A 9,556-nucleotide genomic window follows, 5' to 3' on the forward strand; every position below is an offset into this window, starting at 1 on the left:
GTTGGTGGCATCCAATGAGAACATCTCACCACAAGGCAAACACTCTACCAACTAAACTTGCTCTTCTGTCCTCCTGAGCCTCCTTGGGCCTCCATTCTTCTACTTGGAGTTGAGCAAACATATCGCTGTGTAGTATGCAAATTAGGAGTGTGTGCAATCACTTCTTGCATTTGTTTTTGGAGCATACATCAATATTTAAGAAATGGTATTTATAATGAGAGTTTACACTGAGGTTAAACTGGATGTACAAACAGGGACAGGAAAAAGAGAGGAGGAGTCTGGATATGAACCCAGGGTCAAGACAAGAGGCTGCTGGGTATCCTTTTTTTTTTTTTTTTTTTGCTTTTCAAAACAGATCCTTATGTGGCCAAGCCTGAGGTCACTCCTAGCCTTAATCTAAAGACTCTTGTGGTCCTAGCCATACTTTATTAACTTCTATAATCAATAAGAAAACAAAATATCAAACTGAAGAAGTCGGAAAGTCTCTGGAATGGAGGCTTGAAAATCAGTCTCATATGAAGAAACTGTTTGGGTAGGAGCTAGTCTATTGGCTGTCCCTTTTGACTGTCCTCGGCTCAGTTTCCCCAACCATAAAATAAGAGGTGGTAGCAGAATAGTTTCTACAGTTCTTTGCAGTTCTAAAATTTTATAATCCTAAGAAGGGTTTTTATAGTCCCCCCTGCCAGGAAACTCGACCACATTGTGTATTTGGTTTCAGTTTAGCTGTACTGTGAGGTTCATTCTCTGCATATGTATGCACAGTACAAATATACACATCAGTTGAAGCACACACAGGCATGGAGAGAGGAAATAGTCCCTACACTCCAGTGCTTTCAATTGAGCCATCAAGTTACTCAGCTATTTACGATGGAGGGGAAAATGGGGCCTTGTGTTCCCTTCTCTGTGGACTCCCAGTGGGAGAAAGAAAGAAGACTTTGGCATGTGCAGGGTGGCTGTGTGGAATACTATGTCTTGGGTTGTTCATTTCCAGGTACCACCAGGTCTGAATTTTGAGACTATGCGCTTGTTGAAAGGTAGTCCATTTCTGTTCCTAACACATATCCTGGTATTTGAATTGGCTAATATCCTACCGCATTTAGACTTGGATTCCTGGCCTGTCAGTTTTTCTCTGTCAGTCATGCAGGGATTCAGTCATGCTTCCAGTGGGCCATGAGGTGTTCAGGGCTGGGACACAGAGGAGGGAGCACAGTCCATCTACTCCATCAGAATCCCAACAGGGCTCTCTAGCTAGCGTGTGCTTGGAGACCTACATCTAGGTATTTTAGCATAATGAAACTTGGATATCTGTCTCCCTGTCTCTCTATGTGTGTCTCTCTGTGTGTTTGTGTATGTGTCCCTGCCTTCCTTCTACCTTGCTTAAGACAGGACACCTCTCTCTCTCTCTCTCTCCACTATCAACATCAGGCTAACTGAGCAGTGAGCTTTGTGGATCCTATCACTGGCTCCCAACTCACCATAGAAATTCTAGTATTACAGATGTGAACTTTCATGGGTTCTGGGGATCTAAACTTAGGTTTTTATGACTTTTATCTACTGAACTATGGTTCCAGACCCAATTCTGTCTTTCTCTCTCTCCCTCTGTCCTTTACTCTCTGTCTCTTTCTGTCTCTCTCTCTGTCCCTCTCTCTTTGTTTCTGTGTCTCTGTCTCTCTCTGTCTATCTCTCTGTCCCTCTGTCTCTGTCTGATTGTCTGTCCCTCTCTCTCCCCTCTTTCTCTTTTCTTATATAACATCAATTCAGCATGTGTACTCAGAGGGCAGAATTCCAGCTCCTATGACCCTCTTATTTTCTGAACCCATTGAAACTCTTCCCTAGAGGGCCACATTGTCCTTTGTTTTTCTTTGGTTGGTAGATGGAACCATTTTAGCACAGAAGTAACCCTTGTTCCATCACTCGTCCACTCATGCAAAGCTAAGGGTGGTAGCCACTGATCACAAATACTCAGCAGACCAACTCTGAGGGAGAACTTCCCATAAGGGGCTTAGATACAATGAAGGGAGGTAGTGAGAACACTTCAGCAGCCCTTCCCTAACCTGTGGACAGCAAACATATCCAAGGTGTCCTCAGAAAGCACACCAGAATTAAGAAGTGACAAGAAGGTGGGTTGAGAGGGAATTTGGTCAGACATCTTCCCAACTGTGAAGCAAGTATGGACTGTGTGCATCAGGTACACGGTAGCCAGTGTGTTTGGTGGGGGAGGGGCAGAAGGAAAGAGAGTAGGAGGTTGTAGGTTTGTCCCGTGGGCCAAGGCAAGAATTTCTGACTTTGACAAAGACAAAGCAAGGTCTAGGAAGTGTGTCGGTAGAGAGAGGGAGGTGACTACTATGCCGAAGCTCACCATGGCTGCAGGAGAGTGACCAGAAGCTACTGTGGCAGTCTTCTGAAGAGACTCTAGGTTGGAATCCGGTGTGCTGGCAGAAAGATGGGACAAGAGGGGAGTTGGAAGATACCTGTGGTTGGTAGATCTCCACATACATACCATTTTGTGGTTAATGCTGATCAACTTGAATCACCATGGAGACACACCTCTAAGCATCTGTGTGAGAGGCTGGGTTAACTATGTAGGAAGACTTACCTACTAACTGGGAGCTGCATCGTGCCATGGACCAGAGTCTTAGACTGAAATGATGCTAAGCTTCAGCATCCACCTCTCTGTACTTCCTGAGTACAGATGCCATCTGATCAGGTGCCTCACACCCCTGCTGCGTGACTTCCCCACCAGGATGACTGAATCCTCAAACTGAGAGTCAAAATAAGCCCTCACTACCTTAAGTGGGTTTGGGCAGGTATCTTGTCCCAGCAAAGCAAAAAGCAACGAACACAAGTTGTAGATCCCAGGTCTCATTCTTCCAACTACAAAATAATCACTAGACTTTCTACTTGCCAACACTTCTACTACAACAGATATAGAGGCTGTGTTCACATCACCTCCTGTAAGGATCAAGGTCTGAAGTTGAAGGCACATAATCTACTGTGTATCTATGCAGATACATAATCTAACACAATCTACTGCTGCCATTATAGGGACGTATATAGCTAGAGAAGTCAGAATCACCAGGAGATCTAGGCAAGCTCTCAAGAGAAGCAGCTTTCCAAAGGAACTTTGTCCACTGACACCATCAAGAGATTGTAGCTTTAGCTGCCCCCTTGACAGCCCACATGTCAAACTCTATTCCAATGACATATGAATCTCTGTCCACTCTGTCATGGTGATGTCTCAAATCAAAGCCCCCTTTCCATATTCAGCCATTTTTGTCCTCTAAGGACAATGAAATGCAGTGTAGGGGTGAATTTCTTGTGCCAAGTTAATTTTTACACACAAGGCAAGCATGAATCTTTATGGGAGCTGAGAAGATGGCTCAATAGATATAGTGCTTCCTGTAGAAGCTTGAAGACCCAGTTTGATTCCCCTAGAACTTGTGTTAAAAAGCTGGGCACAGCAGTTACTGTCTGATCCCTGTGATTGACAGCTAGTCTAGATGCATCAGTAAGCTTCAGGTTCAATAAGAGATCCTCATTCAAAAAATAAGGCAGAGAGAAATTAAGGTTGATTCCAGATGTTGATCTCTGCCCTCCATACTTACATGTGCTAACACACACACACACACACACACACACACACACACACACACACACACACCCCAGAATGCTAAGAAGATGATCAGAGACTCTCCAAATGAAGGCATCTACAGTCTTTTCTGCCCCTCCCCCATACTGAGCATCTTATGCCCTGTGTTCAGACACCACAATGTGGCTGAGGTACTTTCTTCTGTCTCATAGATGAAGCTGATTCATGGATGTAGACACTTGGCAGCTTGCACAACCTCACTCAGCAGGCAGTTGTTGCTATCTGAATTATCACTAAACCCTTCCCATTTTCTCCATGGATGCCAAGGAATTATAATACTTGTCAATCATTACATATTAGAAAATGCCACTAAAGTAGGCTACTATCACTTGTTCATGTTTATTTTGCACAGTGTCAGGGGCTCTGAGGCCACAACTATGGCCTAAGTCTTTCCCGGTGTGAAACAACAGGGTTGGGCCTAGCCAGGGGCAGCAATGGCAGTACAATTTGAAAGCTGGTCTTGTTAACACACACTTCACACTGCAGCTCTGGGCAATAATGGAAGAAATACAGTCGTTAAATTTTAATTAGGAAGAAAAGATGTTCATTATTAGTTGTCATTCCTCATTGTCTCCTAATTATGCTCCTTGCATGATAAAGGGAAAGACTACATTTCATTTGCATTGTTCTTGCTTGGGGCTGATGGAAAGAAAAGGCATTAGGGATTCTCTTTTTCTCACCTGAACTGTCCCTCTGTGGGCTCAGCCTGAATAGTCAGAAGGTGAGGAGAAGAGGTTCAGAAGTCAAACCCCTGTCCCTACCACCTACAGAGGTCAGGATATTTTCCATACTTGGTTGGTCTGACTGCATTTTCCTTCTTTTCTTTGTCCTTCTTTTCTCCTCTTTCTTCCTTCACTCTTTCCTTCCTTCCATCTTTCCTTCTTTCCTTCCTTCCTTCCTTCCTTCCTTCCTTCCTTCCTTCCTTCCTTCCTTCCTTAGTTTCCTCCATCCATCCACCCACTTCTCTCTTCTTTTCCCCCTTTTAGTCCACAGATTATGAAATCTGGGTTGGCTGTCTCTACCCATGCAGATGGTTATATCCTCTGTACCCTCTGTGACATCTGTCCTACCTTTCTGTATGTCCAGTCTCAGGACCCATAGTAGACACTTAGATAATAATTGTGATGGTTCATGTTGATTGTTCATTTTACAGGACCTAGAATTATGTAGCAGACAGCTTTGGGTATGTTTGTGAGTTTCTACATTGGGTTAACTGAGATGAGAAGATCCACTCTAATGATGGACAACCCCCACCATTCCATAGTCTACAGTCCTGGACAGTATTAAAAGGAGAAGGCTAGCCGAGCAGCAGCATTCCTCTCTCCCTGCTTTTGCAGCAAGCACTTCACTGACTGAGCCGTCTCCCCAGCTCTCTGTATTACATAAACTTGTGGTACCATGGTCTATCTGTAACAGAAAGGTCATTGTGGAGCAGATGCCTGTGTCCGGATAAAAATCAAAGACTTACAAGAGCCTCTATGAATCTTGTGATGCTACCCAAAGGCAGTTACAGGAATAGCAGCTTGTAGCCGTCAGTGAGATGATTGGAGCTCATAGGTCTAAGGGTATCCTGTGAGCGCTTATGCCACCTGGTTGTAAATAGTGATTTTAGAGTATTTGGTCTCTGGTAGCCAGGGGTCATGAAACAGGTGAGGCTAGCAGAGTGATTTCTGCAGAGATGCGAGGCAGCTGGAGTCCTGTGTGTTCTGTGTTGGTACTGAGCTCTATAGATGCTGAATGACAGATGCTTAGTTCATAATCCCAGAGGATACTCGGGACTTAGACTCTGACTGACCTTAATTAATCACACTCCACAGACAGCCGTAGACACTTGGGCCTTTCTAGCCACAAGACCCCAGAGAGAGGGGCAATCTCATCACCAGTTTTTGTGTTATAACCCTAGGATACCTCTGTATTCTGTAATGTGGCTGAGCTAAAGACCAATGCTTTGGGGATCTGTAAACCAGTCCTGCACAGACCTCCACTGCCTCCCCTCTCACTGTCTCTGGTCATTTCCGAATACTCATTTTCAATTGAGCTTGAAGCAGAATCTGGTATTAATCCCAGAACCTTCATGAAAACATTGATCTTCTCCTGCCTGGAATGTTGATGTTTCCTGGCGTTTCAAAAGCTCTCAATCCTCAAAGGCATGAGAAATGTTCTCTGGCTTCATCATGGTCCACAGAGAAGACATTCCCACGTGCTCTTCCTAGAGCATTCAGTCAAATCCTGACCTGTTATGGTCTTTCTGCCAGTGAGTGAAGAATTTTTTTATCTTCTGTCTCACTGTGTGACTGGTTAAAAGAAGGACATTTCTCTGGTTATGTGACTGCTTAGAAGACAGGACCTTTCTTGCCTTTCTCTTTCCCTCCTTTTCTTTTCTCTCCTCTCCTTTCTCCCCTCTGCCCTGTCTCCTTCTCTTCCCTTCTTTTTCTTCCCTTTTCTCTTTCCTCGCCTCTATTCTCTTCTTTACACTCCACTACTTCCTCACCTCTCCTTTCTTCTTCTCTTCTCTGTCTCTTCCCTTCTCCTCTCCTACTTTCTTTTCCTGTCTTAAAGATTGGGCCCACGGTACACAAACCCGGCCAGGCCATAGTTTCTCTGGATCCCTACCCTAATTCATCCATGCAGAAATTCTCTGTAGACCACTTGACCTGCCTCAAGAGCTCAGAGGCTCGGGTATGGTAGGATGACCCCTAGGGAAGCATCTGGAGGTGAGAACTTCACAAGAAGACTTGAGGAAGTTTGAAAGGGTCCAGAGTTGGTGCAAACACATCACATATCACACCACATAGAACTTTAAAATGGCAGGGCTCCCTAACTCCCTCAGCACACTGACATCTCCTGAATGAACTGCCACAGATCAGAAGGTCCCTGGAATTACCTGGAATATGTAGAGAAAGGAGCAGCAATATGTGCAGACACCAACTTCCAGGAGACTGTAGGGTTTTGGGTTGGTCAGAAAATACCATGTGGAAAAGATTGACTCAGAAGCCTCTAAGCCTGAGAGCCTGAAGGATGGAGAGGAGAGGTATTCCTGCAAGAATCAGTACCTGCCTCTTGAACTCATTTGAACTACCACACCACTGTAGGTGTTTGTTAAGTGAGAGAAGAATTGTCTTCTGAGTTCGAATGAGTGTGCTCATATGCATGAGGCTTCAAATAACCTAGCTACCTAGGTGGACAGTCCCCTCTAGGTGAGTAGAACCCAGGGAAGGAGTGAGAAGTTAACTACCCCCTGCAAGGACAAAGATACCGGGCTGGTCAGCAGGCTAGTGTCCCAGGCAGGGTAGGAGTTTGAGAGATGGCAGGAGAAAGAAGATGGTCCTGAGCACAGAACACAGCTCCTAGTGGGGACAGAAAGATGGTAAGAACAAAGAAAGTAGCTGTGGGGCTGTCAGGCTCAGTAGGTAAAGGGCTTGCTGTGCAAGCTTGCAGACATGAGCTTGGCTTTCAGGAACACATGTGAAAAGGTTTTTTGGGGGGGTAGCCTTGGTGCCTATAATCTAAATACTTAGGAGGCAGTGACAGGAGAAGCCTTTGAGACCACTGGTCATACAGGTCTTGCAAAACCAGTGAGCTCCTGGTTAAGTGACAGACTGTCTCAAAAACAATTGAGGAAGAACTCAATTGTTGGCTTGTGGCTTCCACACCAATGTGTATATACTAGCCATGTGTACACACACACACACACACACACACACACACACACACACACTCAGCTTTTGTGATCCTTCCCTCACAATTCTCCCAAAGGCCCCCATGCTTCCTCTGGGCAACCATTATTTCTTTAGTGTAGTTCTTTGCTTCTACCTGTGTCACAGGGCTGTTCTGAGGCACTAATGAAATAAAGATCAAGGTGTCTTGGAAGCTTTCAAACACTGAGTGCAAGGGAGGGAATTGGTAGGAGGTGTCTAGAGAGTCTTGTCTTCCTTCTAGTGGAGGAAGAGAAGAAAGGATTTTGTTAGAGTGGGAAGGTCCCCCCCCCCCCACTTCCCCACCAGGTTTCCACTTGGAAACCTTAGGAATTTTGATGGATTTCTATGTCTATTCATCTACTCGTTTTTATTCATTCATGTTTAGTGCAAGCACAAAACCTGACTGTGCCACTGTCAGCTCTGGGTGGGTGTGGCACTGCAGCACAGACGTTAGACCCAAGTCTCTTCTTGCATGGCTGGAGGGTCCCCAGTGAAGACAGTACCTGTCTTAGAAACAGGAGTCTCTTCCTGGCCGGGAAAGGCAAGCATTGCAATGCCATGGAAATGCTAAGAGGTCTACACAATGCTTTTAAGGGTTTGCTGACAACTGTCATTAGGGAGCATCAAGGAGCCTGTAATAATCACCACTGAGTGACTGTAAACACCACTGCTTCCCTGGAGGAAATGCAACTTGTTAGCTTTTGTCTGGGCTGCAAGGAGGAAAGGCAAGCTCCCTCAGAGAGGGCATCTACCAGAGTCAAACATAAAATCAATCGTATGGTTCTAATTTAATTTTAATTCACATTTTTATACATGGAGTTTGTTAGGAGCGCTGACATTTCTGCTGTGAAAATCTATAAGGGCTGAATTGTCCGCACATTAGAGGATTTTTAAAAGAAGTTCTCTGCCACTGGGTTGCAATTTGTTAAAACAAACAATAGCACAGCCGTGGCACAATCGGATGAGGAGACATTAGCTGGACTAAGCAGAAATCAAGTGATCTTTTTCAGCCTCTACTCTTCCGACTAAATTCCTGGGTAACGCCACCAGATGACAAATTGCGGAACGCATGTAAGAGCATTGCCTTCAAAAATACAATAGTTATACAAGTCATCTATTGTTAATGAAGAATATAATGCAATTTGCCTGTCTGTAATACAATTATGCAAATCAAACGAGGAGTTATCCCAAAATCTCTTTACATTCCGATTAAAATGAGATAATTTATCAAACAGAATATGACTGGTTATGTTTATGTGTGGCACATTAATCCTGTTACAATAATGTATCCGTCTCCTAATGGAATGGATTTGTGCAATCTAACAGAAAATGACTTTTGCACTATCCACAATTATAAAAGTATTCACAGCATATCCATCCAGTGCAATAGCACATGCCCACAACGATGCAATAAACCTATTAAAACAAGCAGCGCTTATGAATGGAACCTTCATGCCAACAACGATGAGCGTGCCCTCAATTTTACTGTGCTCATTATCCCAACAACCCTATGGCTGACAGATGTGAGGAGTGAATTAGTTTAACTTTCTTCATCTTTTTTTCCTATTTGAAAATGTTGTTTCTATATTTGCATGTATGTAAATGCTCCTGTATATGTATGCACATGTGTGTAGAGGCCAGAGGCTGGCATTCAGTGTCTTTTGCTGTGCCTCTCCACCTTAATTTTCATCTAGGAAGCTGCAGGGATTTCCCTGTTTCTGCCTCTCCAGTGCTGGACTCCTAAGCACAAGCTACCATATCTTATTTTCTTATGGAGGCTCTAGGGGGATAGAACTCAGGTCTTAATTGTTTTGGAGCTAACACTTTACTAAGCCATTCCACCTCCTCCTCTTCCTTCTCCTCCTCCTCTTCCTCATCCTTCTACTCTTCCCCCTCCCCCTTTCCCTCTTCCTCCTCCTCTTCCTCCTCCTCTTCCCCTCCCCCTCCCCTCTTCCTCCTCCTCCTCTTCCTCCTCCTCCCTGCCCTCCCCCTCTCCCTCCCCCTCCCTATCCTCTCCCTCCCCCTGTCCCTCCTCCTCCTCCCTGCCCTCCCCTCTTCCTCCCCCTCCCTATCCTCCCCCTCCCCCTGTCCCTCCTCCTCCTCCTCCCTGCCCTCCCCCTCTTCCTCCCCCTCCCTATCCTCCTCCTCCCCCTGTCCCTCCTCCTCCTCCTCCTCCTCCTCCTCCTCCTCCTCTTCCTCCTCCTCCTCC

The sequence above is a fragment of the Grammomys surdaster genome, unplaced genomic scaffold (genome assembly GCF_004785775.1).
Source record: "Grammomys surdaster isolate TR1022 unplaced genomic scaffold, NIH_TR_1.0 208, whole genome shotgun sequence".
Lineage (NCBI taxonomy): Eukaryota > Metazoa > Chordata > Mammalia > Rodentia > Muridae > Grammomys > Grammomys surdaster.